The sequence below is a fragment of the Vicia villosa genome, unplaced genomic scaffold (assembly GCF_029867415.1).
Source record: "Vicia villosa cultivar HV-30 ecotype Madison, WI unplaced genomic scaffold, Vvil1.0 ctg.002191F_1_1, whole genome shotgun sequence".
In the NCBI taxonomy this organism is placed as follows: Eukaryota; Viridiplantae; Streptophyta; class Magnoliopsida; order Fabales; family Fabaceae; genus Vicia; species Vicia villosa.
This window is the reverse complement of record NW_026705863.1, coordinates 106,294-128,721: the sequence shown is the minus strand read 5'-3', so window position 1 is coordinate 128,721 and position 22,428 is coordinate 106,294.

Here is a 22,428-nt window from a genome sequence, read left to right as displayed (position 1 = left end):
TGACCGCCACCGCTCCTCAAGCTTATGTGGCACCTGTTGGTCAACAACCTTGGGTCCCTTATCAACAGTATGTTCAACAACAACAACAAGGTTTCCAACAACAAGGTTATCAACAAAGACAAGGTCAACAGAGGCAGAATAGGCCGAAGAGAGTGTATGATCGTATACCAATGTCTTATAGCCAACTTCTCGCTACCTTGCTCGACCTCAAACTGGTTCAATTAGCGGAGGCTAGGCCTCCTCCTGATCCCCTCCCTCCAAATTACAAGATTAATGCTAAGTGTGAATTCCACTCAGGAGGATCTGGTCACACTACTGAAGAGTGCAGAGTTCTAAAAGACAAAGTTCAAGACCTGCTTGACGCAAAAGAGATTACATTTACACCTGTGGCACCTAATGTGATCAACAATCCCATGCCACCTCACAATGGAGCTTCCACCAGTGGACCATGAAGACTTTATGTTTGTCAAAGAACATTTCATTTGCATCAAAATAAAGCCAAACCTGCCATTGTATAGATTTCTCTAGCACTTTCACTTGTATTACTTTCGTTGTTATCAAGTACTTCTCATTGTAAGAAACTCATCCTGTTTGAATAAATAAAAACAATGCAATATACATGTTTTTCTCAAATCATTTCATCTTTGTCATTATGTTCATTGATATTCAACTCATTTGTCTTAAGCAACTAAAAAAGGAGAATGATGAAAATCAAAAACACATGAACTACTAACTGTATGCTTTTAGAACAAAGATCCTGCTGACGATGTACAGGCATTGTTTCAATTCCTAAACACTGGAGTTATAAGGGAGTGAAACCTTCGTCAACCCCTTTGAGCCTAAGGAGTAGTAGTTTCTTTTCAAATATACAAAACCCTCAATCTTAACCAGGGGCAGGGTAGTCTTCAGTTAATGCGACCGAGCACTCAAATTTCAGGTATTCCATCAGAGGATCAATCATATATCACATCTCACAACAAAGAAGAAGAGCACAATCCACAATGGATGTCTCCCATTCACTAAGAAGAAGGCAGTCACAACCTTTTCATCAAGTCAATCGCAAAAGTCATACAACTTGTTCCCGAACGAGACAAAAAAAAGAATGAAAAGAAAGTTATGAATCATGATAAAAAAAAAAGAAGGAAACAATAGCCCGCTAAGTCAGAAAAGGTCAAAAGAAAGAAAAGCTTTGAAGCAAATGACTTAGGCAAAAATTAGGGCATATCCCGCTGGACAACGAAAACCAAAATCAAAAGAAACTTTTTGTCCAGGCAAAAGTTAGGGAAAGCAAAAGACAAAGCAAAAGAAAAAACCTCCAAGGGACAAGTTGTTGTGATCATCAACAAAAGCACCGAAGGTTGGCTGCCACCTCCATCAAAGCCATAAAAGATCCTCATCCATCATAATCCTTCCTGAAAGTTGAATACTCGTGTCAAACTAGCTGAACGTAGGACTGGAGAACATCATGAAGAAGGGGTGGGTTAAGTAGAATTTGAGCCTTTATCCTTTGTTTTTTAAACCGTGAACTCGGCCACGTTACAACCCTCAAAAGTCCTAATTGAAGCAGGGTTCGTTCCGAAAGCATACAAACTGTAAAATCATGTCAAAACTGACTCCTAATGTTGCTTGTCACTTGTGTTAGTATCAGTACAACATTTTGACAAACAAAAATTTTCTCTTGAGATTAACATGTGCATTGCATTCTCATTATCCTTTTCAAAACAGAATTGTCTCTAACTTGAAAGTAAGTACTTGATACCAAGGAAAGTTCAACATTGAAATTCCATCGAGTAATCTTACAAAGGCAAAGGTTGGTCATCTACTGAGCAAATATCTGAAGAATCCATTTGGTGAAAGAGTTCCTTTCAATCTGGGGCATTCGTTCCATAATCAACACTGGGGCAGTCCATCGCAAATCTCCATGATTCAAGCATTATCAAAGTTCTATCTCAAGAGATCATACAAGCTGGGGCAAGCTAGTAACAATTCATCTCTTCATCTTCAATCAAGTGTCAGATATCGAGACAAGTGTCGAGGAGTCAAGCCAAACACCTCACCTTCACAAGGGCTATCCTTCAAGCAACAACCTTCCTGCAAGGATTCCTCCATCCACTCCTTGTATCTTGGAGACAATCATTCCATCCATAGTCATACATGCATCATGCATATCATTGCATTCTCGTTATCATTTTTTCCACATGATCCAATCATCAATAAAGCAGGGGCATCCACCTTATCTTGAATCAAGCAGAGTTTTAGAACTCCACCTAATCTATCCCTCACACAAAGCAGAAACCCTGACCATCAATCAGTACACTGCATGTAGAAATCATTACATTGCATCTCCAGAAGTGCATTAAATAAATCAAACATTTGCATGTGAAGCATAAGCCAAGTTACTCATCAGATGGGTTCACGACAAATATTCAATCGATATTCCATTGGATCACTCAGAGTTGCCATCGTGGTGTCATCTCCCAAAGTCAATCATGTTCATCTTTCTTCAACCCAGAGTTGATGTTTTTTGTGTTCAACCCAGAGTTGACTTTCCCTCCATCTTTAAACCCCGAGTTAATTATCCCTTCCCACTCAACCCAGAGTTGACGGTTATCTCTTGTCTTTTCCCGCTCAACCCAGAGTTGACATTTATCTTTTATTCAACCCAGAGTTGATCCTTTGTCTTTTCCCACTCAACCCAGAGTTGATGGTTATCTTTTATCCTTTTCCCACTCAACCCAGAGTTGACGGTTACCTTCTATTCAACCCAGAGTTGATCTTTTTCCCACTCAACCTAGAGTTGACGGTTATTTCTTATTCAATCCAGAATTGATTTGTCTTTCCCACTCAACCCAGAGTTGATGGTTATCTTTTATTCAATCCAGAATTGATTTCTCTTTCCCACTCAACCCAGAGTTGACGGTTATTTCTGATTGTTCATCCTTCTCCTTTCAACCCAAAGTTGAATTATTTTCTCTCGACCCAGAGTTGATGTCTATCTCCTGTTTTCAACCCAGAGTTGATATTCTTGCTTTCTCTCTCAACCCAGAGTTGATGCCTATATCTTGTCCTATTAATACTGATTTCCCCTTTATTCTTCGACCCAGAGTTGACCTACTTTTCTTTTTTTTCAACCCAGAGTTGAGTTTTATTCCATTTTTACCCAGAGTTACTTTAATCAATCCAGAATTGATACCTTATTCCTCAATGGAGTTGACACTGTCTTTTACCCCAGTGGATCCCATCTCTAATCAGGCAAATTTTCAGGTTCACTTAGTATTTAACCTTCTTCTACCTTGAATGCTCGAAAGGCTAGCGCCAATCTCTCATTCAGGTTTAAGATGATTAAATAGGGGCAGCTGTTGTACCCCAAAATTTGCCCATCTAATTATTCTTAATAGGCTTACATATCTCATTCATTTGCATTTTTAAGTCATCAATAAAATCACGCATTCGTAAATAATTTGAAGTGAGATTGAGGATCTTGGGTGTAAGGACTCCTTTATGGCTCTTAATAATTATTCATATGCGGAACAAGATATGTTGAGTCATTCTCCGACTCTATTTTTCTATCTCTCACCAATTCAAGGGGTTCCTACAACCGATTGAGGTACAAGAAATGATTCATGGTTTGTGCAGTAAAACGATAATGAGTTCATTTATTTTGGGTATATCAAACCAATGTCTTATTTATATCAAGTTTGTTTCAAGTACAAGGTATTATGAATATTATGAATTTGAGATTCATTTAGGACACGAGTGTTAAACTTGGATTAAATTAATATGGAATACAAGTTTGATTCAAAGGACTTCATTCAAGATTCATACGGATGAAATTTGTGATACAAGAAGGAATACCATCACTCCTTACAAATTAAAGCATACAAGGGCATTACATGAAAATGGAGGATTTACAAGGAGATATACAAAAAACAACAACTGTTGACCATGGCAGACCTATCCCATTTCAGCCTCATTGTTGTTATTCATTCAGTGGAAAATTCCAATTTGACTTCAGGATAATTGCCTAGTGCACCATTGCCGCCTTGCATTCGAAATACCATACACAATCCAGACAGCCCTGCAAAGAAAAAGCTTCACAAATCAAAACCAATTCAAAATCAATAAGCAACAGCCTTGCATATTAAACAGTCCCATACCAAACACTTGAGACCCTGCATAATTCAAACTACTTCTAACCATTTTTATCATTCAACACTCAGCCCTGTTCAGAATATATAAAAAAAACAGTCAATAGAACCCAAACAGAAATCAATACACACACTAACCCACTGGCAGTACACTTCAAGTTCCAGCATTTCACTTTAACTAGTTTTGCCCATATTTCCTCTTATTAACAGTTTTCTAAACAAATCCATAACTAAACTTCATCAACCGAATAACAAACTTTCAACTTAACTGATTCTGTTATAACCGCTAACAGAATCCTAACCTCTTAACAGCCAACAGAATCCCAACACCTTTAACAGATTCATAACCAATTAGTAACAGAATCCTAACCGATCTCTAACTACCTCCTAACAGAATCCAGATAATATAACAGAAAAAAACAGAAGAAAATCAAAGAGAACCAACCTCATTTTACTTCAGATTGAAGCTTCTCCATTGATATAAATCAGAATTTGGCTTCAGTTCTGGGGCTCTCTCTTCCACAATTCATAATCTTCACCCTTCATTCTCAATCTTCAGACTCTCTCTCAACACCACTTCCATCTTCACTCAACCTTCTTCGATTCTTCATCTCTCCATAACTCTCTTCACCTCATCTTCAATTCTCCACAGATCTTCTTCAACCATTCTTCGATTCATTCATCATACTCATGCTTTTCCTCTCATCACCATCATCTTCACAAAGAGCTCCTCACGAAGCTTCCTCAGAGCAATCATCAAGCTCTGAATGAAGCTGAGCTGAACCACTCCATTCACCCTGCTTCATCCTCAACCTCGCCATAAGATCTTCAACCTCTACTAAATCTTGAAGCTTCGAACTCCATCTTCGTCTTCAACATACGTCTGCAGAAATCATTGAGCCTCCATCATTATTGCTTCAATACTCAAAACTCGGAATTCGGGAAGAAGAACAGAAGAAAAAGAGATCGGTGCACCGTTAAACTTCGTCGGAGTTACGTTTGAACCAGAGCGTGAAGAGACTGAGTCGAAGAGAAGAGGAATAGTGTGATTTGTGGAGATCGGAGAGATTTCACCGATCGGAGAAGATTGAAGCCGCGCCGCCGTCAAGAGAGAGTGGGACGAAGAGGTTAACACGTTTGAGAACTTGAATCGACACAGGTGCAACCCTAATCCCCTTTCAATTATGCTTTTTTTATATTTTTTTTAAGTAATTATTCATTTCTTTATTTATTATTGTTCTGAATAAGAATCTGAATAACTACATGGATCAAAACTATAACAAAAAACCAATCTTGGGCCGTTCTGCTGATCACACCCCACTTGGCCCGTCACCATCCTTTTGCATACAAAAATCTGTTCAACAAAAAAATATCACCTTGGGCTTCTCTCCATGGGCCCTGCGCCCAGGTTACTCTTCACAGCCCTATATCCAATTTTCACCCCCTGTTTCCTTTCATTTATAATTTAGGTTTAATTAGATTTTTTACCATTTTCTTTGAGTAATTAAATTGCTAATTTTTCTTACTAATTTTAGACTTTAGTACTAGTTTTTGACATAGAAAATAATCACTAAAAAATATTAGTTTAGGCTTGTATTTTAATTCTTTTGCTTGATTAGAATTCTTGTTCTTTGTCATATAAAAATCAATAAAAATAATAGTCCTTTAATTCACTTTTGGTACTATATTTTGCATCATTTGCTTCTATGTTTTGTACCATATTTCAAGTCATTCTTTTAGTCATTTTTGCACTAATTTTGTATCATTGTTTTGCTTGTAATTTTTGCTTGTAATTTCACTTGTGTGTTCCTTTAGATTTAGGACCTATAATCCATAACTTTTAGGTTAGTCTTCCCTTTGAAATCCTATAATTTAGGTAGACTTTAACTTGACAATTTAGGACTTAGAATAGGCTTTTAGTTCATATTAGATTAGGTCCTTTTCCTTTTCCTTTTCAACTTTAAAACATTAATAAAGGACGACGCGAATCATGCTGAATGCCTTTTTTTTAGTGTGAAAGAAATGATTGGGGTGTAGGCCCCGATGTATGTTCTTTCCCACTTAGCGGAAGAGAAATGATTGAGGCGTAGGCCTCGGTGTATTTCTTAACCGTTATTTAGAGAAACGATTGTGGCGTAGGCCTCGATGTGCATTCTCTAAATATTCAAAAAAACTCTTTTTTAAGGCATGATTCAAGTCACAAATTAATTTCCCTTAAAAGACACCTAACCAAAAACATTTCAAAATATCTAATAAAGGCTTAGACCTAAACAAAGTAAGGAAGTGATGCGAAGCCTTGTAGTGGGTTTTCGTCCCTCATGGAATTACACCTAAAAAACACAAACCAATTTTCTCTCATCTCTCTCTTGCCTCCGAGGCATTCTTTCTCTTGCCTTCAGGGCATTCTTTCTCCTAATCGGACACGTTATTTCCGCTCCATTCCCAGCTTAAGACTCCAGAGGTCGAGCAGCGGAGTGCAAATGTAACTGTTCAACTAAAAAACACAAAAACAAACAAAAACATGTGAGCCGAACTACGGCGCTCTGATTCCTGAAAAGGATACGTAGGCATTGGGTCGCGGGGCCTAAGCGAGCACAACTATTTATAAACCTTTTTTCCCCGTGTTTCTTTTCTTTCATTTGCATGCATTCCCTTAGCATTAAGCTTTAGATTTATACACCCTTTAGATAGCAACAAACATAGGTGGATACCATCGAGTACGATGGGCGTGAGGGGTGCTAGTACCTTCCCCTCGCGTAACCGACTCCCGTACCCTATCTCTGGTCGAAAGACCTTTTCTTATCCTTTCTTTATTCTAGGTTTTCCGATATTCCTTTCCTTCTTTGGGATAAATATATTGGTGGCGACTCTGTTCATCTTTTCGCGAGCGTGCGACATTACCTGTAAAAACTTAAAGTTTATAGTCAAAATCTCATGAAGATGTCTTGGGGACTGGAGTAGGTCAACGTTTGACCGAACATAGATAAATCACTGGTGCAATCTCTCTAAACTCTTATCTCTTTATTTCTGCAATTTACTTTATTGTTTTACATTTACATTACGTTGTTCAATTTACTTTGATCTTAAAGAATACTAACACAAATTATTTCTTAAGTAACAAAATCCAAAAATCAATCGTGAATTTTGAATACCACAAATCAATCGCAAATTTTGTATAAATTGATGTAATTTATTTATTGTGTCACATCAAAAAAAAATAATGCACCCTTTTTTTATCCATATCCAGTCATAATGAACACTAACTTAACTGCAATTTATTACAAAAAAGGGGATTCAACTACTATGGCACCAGAATGGTGGATAGTGTTAAATATCGTCGTTTGTCAGCCGATAAAGATAGACTTGTTTAATTCCCCAACATGCAATTTTAAAACACAATGATGTGAGAAAGATGCTCTCAATATTTTGCTGGTATAGTATTAAGAAATCAATCGAGTTAAATGCAATCTCCATCGAATCATTTCGTGTTATATGTTTGTCTGATTGGCCCCATAATGTTTGATGAGATTGCGGCATGTATATATGTGAATTTTATTATTCACAACTAATTGGTGGTATTTGACATGAAACATATATGTGTTTATTTTTTTGTTTAAAGAGAGAGAGAGGGGGGTTTCATGAGAAAAAGTAAACTTTCATCTCAATATTACGAGATTTTGGGATATAAAGTACTACCATCAAGTAACAAAAAAAATTATTAAATTATCAACGACTGACCTTTTGACTCAAACAAAAATCAAATTAATTTTAGCAAAATTTTTTACTTGTTTTATTATCATCTTGATTAGCCACTCCGCTCATGCTGTTTCAGTTCTTTTTGTAGACAAATACTTTGTAAACAAGTGATTATATTAGGCTTTTAAAATCCAAATCCTAGATCTTCTATCTAAACCTCTTTTTGTCATTCTACTCACCAAGGGAGTTAGCTACATGGAACCTTAGCTGATGCAGATTCACTGATGCACAGTTCTTTTGTAGACAAATATTTGTAAATTAGTTATTATGTTAGTTTTTAAAATCCAAATCATCAATCTCATTTTATTCACCAAATGCAGATTACTTCCTTCCTTATTCACGCAAATACAAACAAATAAAGACAAATAAAAATTCACATATAAATTCACCGTAGTCACTAATGCACTACTTAAAATGATTGCACATTCACTTCTGTTCCTAATGCACGCATTCACGCAAATACAAACAAATAAAGACAAATTAAGATTCACATAAAGCATTCACGCAAATATAAACAAATAAAGACAAATTAAGATTCACATACAAATTCACTGTAGTCACTAATGGACTACTCATACACGCATTCACATACAAATTCACTGTAGTCATTAATGGACTACTCATGCACGCATTCACGCAAATACAAACAAGTAAAGATTCACATACATACAAATTCACTAGTCACTAATTAGACTACTCATGCACGCATTCACACAAATACAAACAAATAAATATTCACATACAAATTCACTGTAGTCACTAATGAACTCATTCATGCAAATACAAACAGATAAAGATTCACATACAAATTCACTGTAGTCACTAATGCACACATTCATGCATTTAGTGTATCAGTAATCGTTCGATAGATTCACATACAAATTCACTACCATCACTAATGCACACATTCGTGCATTTAGTGTATCAATAACCATTCGATCGAGATCTGATTCACATACAGATTCGTGCATTTAGTGTATCAATAACCATTCGATCGAGATCTGATTCACATACAGATTCACAGCAGTCACTAATGCACACATTCATGCATTTAGTGTATAGTAACCGCTTGATGACCATTATATGTGAATAATGCTTATATGATAAGAATGTTGTGTACAATATTGTGGATAATTCATATAGTGAATTATTGTGATATGTTAAATATTAAGATGGTAGAGATGATCTTAATTGCATATGTTTATTAACATTATACATACATTCATATCATGGTGTGCCTTGAAACAAAGGTGGTTTGCTTTGAAACAAAAGCGATGCTTAGATTCTAGAGTGAATCGGAAGCGGTAAACTATATGTTTACACTTTGGTGGGCTTTGGTCTTGTCCGGATCGGAAGCGTGACTTGGATTCTAGATATTGAATCGGAAAGCGGTGAAACTTTGGGTTCACAATTCGGTACCACATGCATAGCGTCACATATCTTGCATCGAGTCACATTAGAGTTATGTGATAGTTGATTGTGTGCATTGATAGTGTTGTGACATGTGTGTGAGATTGATAATTGAAATAAGTGATGTTTGAATACATGTTTGGTTAAATACGTGACTATGTGACTATTGTAGATGTGTACATAATTGAGAATATAATATTGGTATTGAATTGATATTTCCCTTGTACGCAGTATTTACTTGTTAACATGTGAATTATATATTGTCTTATTATTATTTATATAACTATGTTTAATGTGATCAACTTCTGGAATTATTAATTTAACCATTGCATTCCGTTATACTTTTTTCATAATGGTTCGTATTCTCACCCTTCTGTTTTAATGTTGCCCTCGTTTGGCGACATGCAGGTTCTGAAGTTTAGTAGCCGCGTGTGACCTAGCCGGAGGTTCTTCCTTGGTTATTGTAGACTAGGTAGTGAGTCGATGCTCTGGTCATGTAACACTGGGTAGATTAGGTGTATTGAACTCATGTTATATTTGCTCGTGTATTATGCTATGACTTGTAAACTTTTGTTGGTTACTTGTCATTTTGAGAGGCTTATAAGCCAAACGTTCTGATTTTATCTTATGTTGAATTGAGACCATTAGTCGATGTATGATCATGGTATGGGACATGAATCATTATGAATCACATGAGTATCATATTTTCCGCTGTGAATGCATATCCAGGTTAAATTGTGATTTTATATTAAGTGTTATTAAAATGACCAGGTGCATTGTGTAGTATAGATAAATGCTGTCAGTTTTAAAGGCTTTTAGTTTTTTTTTAAAACATCGATGTGACGCCCTTTTGGATTATATGCATGCTATTCTCTGATTATATGTTAAATATTTTGGGGTATTAAAAAGGGGTGTTACACTGTTGCTATCAACATCTTCACCTTGAGATCAAAGTCCAACTTACTTGGCACCTATCCAAAACAGATACTTGTTTGTCTTGTCCGTCTATTGTTGTTCCTTGATGTATCCTTTCTTCATTTAGGGCCATTCCTGGATGTTATGATTTCTCTCTCTTCTTTCAGTGTCATTCCTGAAAGATTTACACCATGTTTTATCTTGGTTCCCTTCAATCATGTTTTATCTTGATTGTCTCTGATCATGCTTTATCCTGATCATTTACACCATGTTTTATCTTGGTTCCCTTCAATCATGTTTTATCTTGATTGTCTCTGATCATGCTTTATCCTGATCGCTTTCGACCATGTTTTATCTTGTTTCCCTTCAATCATGTTTTATCTTGATTGTCTCTAATCATGCTTTATCCTGATCGCTTTCGACCATGTTTTATCTTGGTTATCTAATCATGTTTTACCTTGATTGTCATTTGGTATTTTTTTCAATCATGTTTTACCTTGATTGTCATTTGATGTTATCCAATCATGTTTTACCTTGATTATCCCTTAATGACATCCAATCATGTTTTACCTTGATGGACCTGTGATGATTATCTAATCATGTTTTACCTTGATTGTCATTTGATGTTGCCCAATCACGTTTTACCTTGGTTGTCATTTGATGTTGTCCAATCATGTTTTACCTTGATATTCATTTGATGTAGCCACATTCATGTAGGCCTCAGATATTCTCTTCTCGAAGTTCAATCATGTTTTATCTTGAAAGCTTCTGTCGACTGTTTCTTTCTTTTGTGAAGTCCGATTCTATTCCTAGATGATGTATACCTTTTCCCCCCAGTGGAATCCTTTCTTATCTCCCCAGTGGTGTTATACTCCTCTCTACTCTATAATCATACTTGATGCATCCATTAGCATCGCATCATACCTTAGGTTCAAAAATTGTGTGTTTTATATTTAAGTCTCTTCAATTACGTCGAGCTGAGTATTTTAACCCTCACATCTCCGGATAGAAGAAACTTAAATAGGGGCATCTGTCATACCCCAATTTTTGACCCTAAGATCATACATTGATTGCATTCAATCATCAATCAAGAGCACCGCTGTGGAGTTTTATCTTTGATACTGTGATTATCTCTGAGGGGAATTATCGAGCATCTATAGCCTTTAATTTGTTTTATACTAACCAAAATCCAAAAATATGTATTTTGTCTCTTTTGTTTATATTTTACAGGTAAAAGATCGGGCAGAAATCAAAACAGTGCAAGAAAACAGATTTTTGAAGATTTCACTATGGAAATCGATTTACCCATGAGGGAAATCGATTTTCCTGGGGCGAAATTCAAAAAATATAAGGAGGGAAGCATGACATCATTTTGGCACCAATCACATTTTATTTGATCATTTTTTGTCATTTTACCACATTTCCACCTCATCAAAATTAACCTCTTCATTAAACCCACTTAAACCTCATTTTACCATTTTTACCATTTAAATATCATTTAAACACTATTTAAACATAAGCTAATTACCAGATGCAAAAAGACCAAATTGCCACTACTCTTGCTCCAATTCTATAAATAGAGACCTCTACTCCCTCATTTCTCAAGCTTGGAGAGCCAAAAAACCCCTTGCAATTTCTCTCCTCATCCTTACCAAATTCACCAAAGCTCTTTTTCTTTCATAAAGTTTGTGAGTCACATCTTGAACCTCACAAACTTTGAGCTAAACCACCATCCATTTCACTCTTTTTTCTTCAATTGTTGAGAGATCAAGATTTGTGTTGGAAGTAGATCTAAGTCTTGTTCAAGATTTGGTAATTTTCTTCATCTTTATTCATCCATCATAATGTGATTCTTTTGTGCTTGTGTGTGATGCATCTTTGATGCTATATTGGTCCTATTTGATGGTGAATTGATGGAAAATTTGTGCTCCAATTGATGTGTGATCATTAGGTATTTGTATGTTTGCTTAAGTCAAGTTTTATGCCTCCTAATGCTGTTTTTTTGAATGCTGCGTGCAGGAAATCGATTTCCCTCTGTAGGAAATCGATTTCCACCTTATTTTTTTTCAAAATTTGAACTCTGCACTCAGGAAATCGATTTCCTACAGAGGTAAATCGATTTCCTGCTGGCAGAATGTGGTTTTTTGCCTTTTTTATGCTTGTTTTGGCTTCCTACTTCCTCCACTTCATTAATATCATTGGATCTAGGATGTTGATAGGTTTGAAAGGACTAAATCCATAATATTAGATGAATGATATTAATGATAGTGTGAGTTGATTTTACTTTATGCATTTTATCTTCTTCTTCTCCTTTTTTTCTTTTGATCGATGAAAGTCTTAACACCTTGAGAATTCTTATGGATTCTTGGTAAAGACTAGATCGTTACCTATTTTATTTTCGTGCGGTATTGCTTTCGGAGAATGATCTACATATCATTTCTCTCGCATGCATTAGCACATAAAGTTTTGACCGGCCTCGTTGTAGGGTGATTTCTACATAAATCACTTGGCGATCTGCTTAACATAGCGCAATATTTTGTGTCCCGAATAAAAAAAGATCAAATATGGAAGAGAATTGTATGCGGTTGATTTAAGACTTATGGAGGTTTATCGTGTAGTCGCTATGATTTTATCAAGCTTCTGATAAATTTCCATTGAATTTAAATCCGAGAACATCCTTCACTCACCATCGATCTTTATTACTAACTTTGATAACATACTTGACAAGTTTCTAGATGGTTATCTTTAACATCTAACAACTAACTTTAATTTCCGCACTTTATTATATCACTCTTTATATTTCTCGCTTTATCGCTTTATTTTATCATTTCATCATATTTACATTCCGCTATTTTTCCTTTGTCCATTTGGACGTTTATATTCCGCTATTTTCTCTTTGTCCATTTGGACATATGTTTATGTTTCCGCTATTTTCCCTTTGTCCACTTGGACCATACTTTACTTTTATGCTAAAACATTAATAAATAACAAAAATCTAAAAAACGTTTAAGGCTCTCTTTCGGACTATTGGTTACTATCTAGAGCATTATGGAGATTCGGACTTATGGACTTAGTACCTCTGGACCCTTATTCTGTTGTTACTCTGTCGTTATTTTGTCTGTCTGGCATTGGATTGTTGTCTGTTTGTGCATGCAGGTATTTCCTTGAAAGCCCTTGATGGTTAATTCCAAGGCATTGATATAAGGATTTTACCCGAAAACAACCGTTACTCTGCCCGATTTTTGTCAGAATTTTAATGTGCTTAATGCAAAGTGGTGCTAAAGATAATAAGTTCATCTGGATCCCTAAGTGATAATGTTTTGGTTTAGTGTCGATATTCCAAAGGATGGGAAATCTACCTTGACTCATAATGTCAAGTGTTGGCTTCTTATTTCGGTTAGACCGTTTCTTTCCCTAGCTTTTATTTTACGCAATAGGATAGCCTCTTCATCTCCTCCCCTTCTTTAATTTTCAAAATCTTCTCCCTTTTTCAAAAACCTTCTTATGTTTGCAATCTTTTCAAAACCTTTTCTTAAAAAAAATATCTTTTACCCTTAGTGGCCTCTTTTCTTCAAAAGTTTAGACACTATTAATTGTCGAAACGAGTGGCGATACCCCTACGATTTTGAAATTGATTGATATAATGAGATTTTTTCCGCGTGAGAGAGCTAGTGGCATACTCGTTGATTTCTATCCGAGTTGGAGCCCTTCTTTCATTTGCGATGCAAAGAACTCGTTTGTTCTCATGCTCAAAATCCACGGCTGAGTATTTCTCTCCGACGACGATAAAGTGTTTATTCGTTTTTAAACGTTTTCCCTTTTAAGCGGAACTACATTAGCTCTGACTTCTCCATTGCACCGAGGAGGTATGTAGGCCCAAGGCTTAACGTCTTGCCGAGCTTATTTTAAAAATAAAACAAACTCTTTTTTAGCACACACACGACACAGATTTTCAAAAAGGTTCCTGTGGAGTACCACAGATATGAGGGGTGCTTAAAACCTTCCCCTTGTATAATCAACACCCGTACCTAAGATCTCTTCTTTTTGTTTTTAAAAACAAACTTTGGGTTTTTTCATTCTTTTCCCTTTTCCTTTGGAAACAATAAAGCGCGGTGGCGACTTTCACTGAAATATTGAGTCGAGTCAATTCCATGGCTTCGGTCTCAGATTTTCCCCGCTACAACAAGCTAAAGTTCTTATTCGAATTTCTATTTACACCCTACTTTTTAAACAATTCAAACATTTTAAAAAAACAAAGTGAGCTAAGCAATTAAGAGCCCATGGATAACCATGGATGCAAAGGGTGTCTTACACCTTCCCTTTGTATAACTTACCCCCTGAACTCAAAATCTTTAAAAGGTCTTTTTCTGTTCTTTTAGCCTTTCTTATTGGATAAAATAAAAGTCGGTGGCGACTCTTGCTTACCACGACATTTCTAAAAGTCAGTTCACCGTATTACACTATGTTTTGTTGACGTTTGTCGTGATGATAGTTACGTTGATTCTCGTTGTGATTATGAAGGAAATGTTGTAGTTGTGGGTGACTTAGTTGCGAATTTGAATATGTTATTATGATTGATTATTAACATTGTTGTTGTGATGCAAGTTGCTTTGAGATGAGAAGTGGTGAATAGTGTATGATCTTATTTTTGCTATAAGTATTATCATCCATTCTTTTATACTGTTTGATATCTCACCCCTTCTACTGATGTTTCCCCTACCATGGGAAATGGGCAGGTACTCAAGTATAGTTGTGGAAGTTTGTAGCTTCATCAAGTCCAGTTGGTGTGTCGCTCTGATACGTAGCACTCGGGGGGATGTTTATTTGGTTGTTTCATGTAGTTAATATATAAGTTGTTGAGTTCTAAGTTGAATAACGAGAAGTACTATGATGTTTTAAAGTTGTTTATGATTTAATAAAGATGATTTGTTTATAAAGTCAAATGTTATGATTCCGCTGCATATTAAATAAAAGTTGGTTTGTTCTTAGAGCTGATATAAGTCGTTTGTGATCCTCTGAGATTGAAGTGTTACGTATTTGATTATGTGTTGTTTATATGAAGTAAATGTGATATCCCAAATGTTTGTTGATAGTTTTTTTTAAAATACTCTGATTTCTCGCATGATATTTTCAGGTAGAATTTGGGGTGTTACATTAGTGGTATCAAAGCAGGTCGGTCCGTCCGGCCAAGTTGTCGAGTTAGTTGAGTTGTGTGACAGTTGAATGTTGTTAGTGTTTTATTCCTTATTACGCGACATGTGTGTGAAACACTGTTGGTACTTGTTTGTTTTGTTGTAGGGTTAGTTTGAGCGAAGTGGGGGAGAAGCTGTGCTTCTCGGATATGTTTCAGTTGTAAGTTGTTGGTGCAATATACTGCTTAAGGAGACAGAGCAAGCAATGTAGAAGTTTGTTGGTTTCCGAATTTGAAGGTAACATGGATTTAAGATTTTGGTTGTTTAACAAGTCGGAACGTCTTGGAATAAGGATAATTGTTATGAGATGGAGTTTAGGAAGTTGCTATATTCAACATTATTGGTGGACTGTGAAGTTATCAGTTTGAATAACCGTTGCGTAGGATGTTGACGTAAGAACAATGATTCAGCGATGGATTGCGGTGGACCTTGTCAAGGGATCCTTGGCAAGAGATTGGAAAAGTTGTCGAAGTTGTTGGAACATTCAAGTCGGAGTTAGAAATGCGAAGGGACGAGTATGATTCCAAGAATAAAAAGTGTTGATAATGGTGTAAAGGAATTCTGTTCTAATGTTATCACAAGGTGTGTGTTAGCATGTTCATATGATTTTTGGAATTATTGAAGTATAGTACTTTTGGTGACATAAAGGATTCTATTGCAGTTGAGTAACGATGGTTTGCGCTACCATTATGGTTGTCGCCTATCTATTGAAAAAAATTGAGGAACTGGTCACCCTTAATCTCTTGTTGATAGGAGACGAGGTCGTATTGGAATGGGATAGACTTGTCTCGTCAACTTGATAATATTAGAAGCGAATGAGTCTGTGCAAGACGTGCGATGTTATTTAGGTTGTTTGCAACTTTGGATGTTCATGAGGAAAGAACGATTGAGGAATTGCCGATAGTTGGCGCATTTGCATAAGTGTTTCCTGAAGATGTAAGTGATTTACCGCCGGAAAGAAAAGTTGAGTTCAATAAATTTAGTTCTTGGAACTAGTCTTGTATCGATGGCTCCATATAGGATGTCTGCTTCTGATGTTGAAAGAGTTGAAGAGTCAACTTGAAGATTTGTTTGAGAAGAGGTTTATTCGTTCGAGTGTGTCACCGTGAGGTGCATCTATTTTTGTTGGTTAAGAAGAAGGAAGGTTTTGCGAGGCTTTATGTTGAAGCAAAAAGGACAAGTTGTAGCTTATGCTTCAAGGAAACTTAAGATTCATGAGAGGAATTATCTGACGCAAGATTTAGAGTTGGCCGCCGTTGTTTTTGTTTTGAAACTTTGAAGGCACTATTTATTTAGATCGAGATTCGATGTGTATAGTGACTACAAGATTTTGAAGTATTTATTTGATCAGAAAGAGTTGAATATGAGACATTAGGGAAGTTTTTTTCTAGAGGAGTAAAGGGAATTAGACGTTTCCACACAAGGTGATTTTCTTTTGAGGAACACGCTACCCTCTTCATCCCATAAGGTTTGAGGTCTTCGGAAAAAGTGGCATTAAGCCATAGCTGCAGAAACCAAAAGGGGCCATGAGCCAAGACATTCTTTATTTTCGACTTTTCATGGTCGAGGGTCCTGATCTGGTACATCATGTCAGTCAACGAATCATAGAGAGAGGCTAGGATCAGTTGGCCAAGGGCAACATCATGGCCTTGATGCAGTTGAGTAACAAGGAAAGAAAATTGTTTGACCACTTGCATTGAAAATTCTAGTAATACACGCTCGATGTCAAACTGGATGTTATGACATCCACAATTACGCAGCACAGACAATAGTAACAAACAGCATAAAACAGTAAAGAACACATAGAATTGTTTACCCAGTTCGGTTCAAACAACCTACTCTGGGGGCTACCAAGCCAGGGATGAAGTCCACTATTAGCAGTATCAATTCAGAGCTAAACTCCCAGTTTACAACTCCCCACTTAATCCCTACCCAATGACCCTTCTACCTAGGTTCTACCTAGATATGGAATATCTCCATTCCACTCCCCCTCAATCACAGCAGTGATAACACATACACAATAAACAATTACAGATAACACTTCAAAAACACACCTTGATCTGCTTAAAAGCTTCAATCAAGAGACACACACTCGTGCTTAAAAGCTTAGAGTGACACAACTAAAACACAAACTCATTCCAACGCAATCATCAAAGATAATAGCGTGGATCACAAGAGACAGTTACAGAACAGTCGTTCTTCACACTACACAATCTTCTGTCTGCGTTCCAAATTAGGATTGCAGTTCTTTTTATATGCAGTCTTGGGCCTTGGGCTTTTTTAGAAACACATTAGGGTTAACAAAGTTAACCTAATTCACACGCCAACTGTCTGTTACACAATGTGCTGTCAGTAGGATCTTCTGAACGAAGTTTGCAGCACTCAATAAAAAGTTTCCTAAACAGATAAAAGTGATAAATCAGGAAACACAATTAATAAAAATTAACAGCTCCTGCTGTCACACATGGATGTCATGACATCGATCATGACATTCATTACAAAACATGTATTAGCTCCACACATATATGCAACCTGCATATACACAATCAACCAGGTATGTTTTACCAATAATGCAGCCAACATGCAAAACACCTTCAATCTCCCCCTTTGGCAAATTTTTGGCTAAAACATCCTGTCCACCATACTAGAGAAACACTTCCAGCGGATAACCAAAACAAAAAACACAAGCTAATACAAACAAACAGCATACATCACCAGTATGCACACAGTGCTCAGACAAAAACAGATAGTGTACAAGAGTAGCACAAGCACAAGCCACAAGAGTAGCGCAAGCACAAACAGATCAACACAAAGATAAGCAAATAGAATTGTTGATCACACACAACCACAATCAAGAGAAAAGGGCTCACAGAAGAAGGGTTCAGGTCCTACGGGTGGAATTTGCAAGAAAACCCAGGAAAATGACAAGGCATGAGGTTAAGCTGTTAATTAGAAAATGTCGACGTAACTGAGGCATAGCGTCGATTTTTGGTTTTGTCGACCAAGAGGAGGAGTCAAGACTTAGAAGATTTATGACAAAAAGCGTACTAAGGGTTAACGTCGAAGGATGGAGCTAAGCAGGCTAATTTGAAATTCAAATTCTAGCGGTTGACAAAGAATTGGCTCTTAAAATGAGCGCCAAAGACATGGGGGTGGTTGTGTAGGATCGTGCAGCCAGTTGTATGGCTAGTAGGAGGTTTCTAGGAAGTTGTGTAACATGTAGGCAATTATATTATTGTACTATAAATAAGATATCCCATCAGAGGATCCAGGGTGTTCACTTGTACTAAAATCACTTACAAAAAACTTCATAATCCCAACGCGAGGAAGTAGGAGTTTCAGGTGTGTTGATGTACGTGAATCACCACTTTTATTTCAATGTAATTTTCATATTTATCCGTTATTCCTCTTGAACGGTTCACTTAAATTTCATTTGCTTTTGAATTGTCTCTTTTCATTATTATATACATTGTCAACGATGATTCCATTACGATGATGGAATTCACCACAGATACAGTCGTCGTACATTTCTTTTGAACGTTACCAGTTAACACTAGTTCAGTCAACAGTGACATTTTAACTTATCATTGTGTGGAAAACTTGGCTTATTTGAACTTCTGAGAGAGAACCGTTCCTCTTGGGATCAAGCCTTTGTCGAATCAGGCAAGCCAGACCCTAATTACACTAGCACGTGTCCAAGAATCAACTATTCGATTCTGCAAGTAACCCTTCGCTCAAAGACTTTGGGAGGACTAGCAGTTGTTTACCATTTCCACAGTAAACAGGATGTAAAGCTCTTCGACACGTCGGTGTTGACATGTAGTACGGTGGAGCGAGAGCGTGTTTGAAAGGTTAGCATTCCTACACCCAAGTCAATAAGAACATAGATGTGAATATTTGCAAAGTGAATGAAAAGTACATGTCATAGCACATAGACGAGGCTATATATTACGAATGATTGAAACTACTCCCAATTGGCACAACGCAGAATGTGAAATACCATTAAATTGAATCAAACGAAATAAGTAGCTTAGATACAGCGTGTAGCTTTAGCGAGTGTTCATCTATCCATCATTCTAGTACGAAGATATTCTAATTTGGACATTTAAGATTAGGCTGAACTTCTTAGATTGATTAACTGGTAAAAAAATATTTATCCACATTTTATAAAAGTGTTTAATCCTCACCTTTGTTTTGATTATAATATTTTAATGAATGGGATACTACTAAAATGGCACACCCACTTTGAATAGGTTACACCAAACTAAAAGAAAGTGATCTCATTCGTTATGAACTTTACAACTTGCAAAGAAAGTTTCCTGAATACTTACGAATAATATATTTTTGAGTGAAGTCTCATTTTAATCCCTCATAAAAACTATAGAGGTCAGATTAGTCCCTGAGAAAAAAATTCTCTATTAAATCCCTTACAAAATTTAACCGAGTCATGTTAGTCCTCTCTACTAATATTTTTTTCAAACCGATTTTTTTTACTTTTGAAATGTGACTGGACCACCAGTGAAGACCCATTTTAGTCCCTCACAAAAAAGGGAGAGTCCAAATTAGTCCCTAAAGAAAGGTCTTTATTTAATCTCTTACAAAATTTAACTAAGCCATGTTAGTCCCTCTTTTAATATTTTTTCAAACGATTTTTTTTCGTATTTTTAAACTATGACTGCACTTGACAAGATAAACCTGCTTTCAGAAATTGATTAAGGGTCAGAGGTTGAGTTCCTTTGCACATGGTCTTCAGAGTCCAAGTTTTCACCAAAAGTTGGGTTTCCTAGATGTGAGACATTAAAATCTTATCATTCAAAATTTGAGTCATCATATTCCGATCTTTCATAATCTGAGTCTCAAACTTCTCTTCATATATTCTTATCAGAGTCAAAGTCCGGTAATTTCTTTGAATAATGATCATGCAAACTTGAACATATGTTAGTGTACCTAATTGTTCATTAAATACTTTGTTATCATCAAAACCTAAGTGATATGGTATAAACCAATTTTCTTCCAACATACCATGTATATTATTTTCGCCACAAGTATTATTTACAAAAGCAAGAAATTATCCTAAATCACCTTAGTAACAAAACTAAACCTTCCTAAAAGGTCTTTAACAACTAAAACAATAAACGACATCTAATACACAAGAATACATAACAGCAAAAACCATAGTCACTCACCCATAAGCCTGATAATAAACCAAACAAAGAAATGAACGTCGTGGTATCGCGATGATTTATCTACAATCCCTTCATAAATAATTTCAATTCAATAGTCGTAAAATAAGAGTCCAGTCACAATTTAAAAAAAAAAATCGATTTGAAAAAATACTAAAAGAGGGAGCAACATGACTTGATTAAATGTTGTAAGGGATTAAATATAGACCTTTTTTTTTCTAGGGACTAATTTGGACTCTTTATTTTTTGTGAGAAACTAAAATGAGTCTTTATTAACAGTCCAGTCACGGTTCAAAAGTAAAAAAAAAATCGATTCTAAAATTTTTTTTAGTTCAGGGACTAACATGGCTCGGTTAAATTTTGTAAGGGATTTAATAGAGATTTTTTTTCTCAGGGACTAATCTGACCTCTACAATTTTTGTGAGGGACTAATCTGACCTCTACAGTTTTTGTGAGGGACTAAAATAGGACTTCACTCTATATTTTTATAAGTTTAATTATCATTATTTTACTTGTCTTTATTTTAAATTTAAATAATTTTAATTTTATTTTCTTATCTTTGTTGTATTTAAAATTGATAACATATATATTTTCAAATGACATTTAACTTATAAGATATGACAAATTATTATATAATAATTTTTTAAATTTTAAATATACGAATTAATTTTATACATTAATATAATAGAGTTTCTTTTTATAAAAATAACAAAGTTTTTAAAAAATATTCTTCAAATAATTAAGTTTTTCTATTTTTTTTTTGAAACAGCAAAAGAGCTTTTATTAAAAATGCAGACATAAGGCATGAGCCATGCCAATTACAATTGATATAGCAGCCTACTAACAGGATGACAATTAAGAATCCTGAGAAGCTACAGACGTAAACAACCTCAGCCACAATGTTCCATAATTAACTAGACAATTACACCAAACCTATAATTTCAGTTATCCTAAACCTGAACAGAAATCAAACAGAACAATGTTTTATGGATATTGCCATGACAGTTGCTACCCGAAGCCCAGTTCTAGTCGGTATGTTACTTCAAAAGCCGATTGAACAAACCTGAATCCTGTGAATCTCTATTTAACAGCATCCTCACCCAAACAGCAATTCAATACCACACTACTAATCTATTAACTCTCAAAGTACACATATTTCAAACAAAAATTGGTAATGCATAGCACATGTCAATCCGATTTGGCAACTGCGATTAGAAAAATAAAACTAACAACGATTGAATTGTCGACTACATATGTAGGCACCAATTGAATTGACGATAATGTACAAGAAGTAAGTGCAGCGCCAATATATTCATTGCCCATACTCCTTGTACACGGTCGTCAATTCAATTGACGCCTCCATCTACTTGTCATGAAATGTCACCAATTCAATTGACGCCTCCAAATATTCATAAATTCAATGGATGCTAGCTCTATTTTTTAATGCGGCGTCAATTGGATTGAGATATACTCTGATTTTTTTCCTTCTAAAAATTTAGTACTTTGGAAATAAGTAAGGATTGAAAATATTTTTTTGAAAAACTTAGTTATTTTAATAAAAAATTCCAAAATTATAATTAAGTTTTTTTGTAATATTAATACTTTACGTAGAGTTACCCATTAAAATTGAAAATAAATATGCATGAAAATTAAAATCTATTTTTTCCTTAAATAATTAAAAAATAATTAAATGTATTTTTTAAACTAAATTTATTTCTTTTATTTACTTACCAAAAAAATATAAAATTACCAAATTCAATATAATAAGATTTAAAATATCCCTAATAAAATTTAAATTATGGATGTGAACTAGGAATTGCTAAA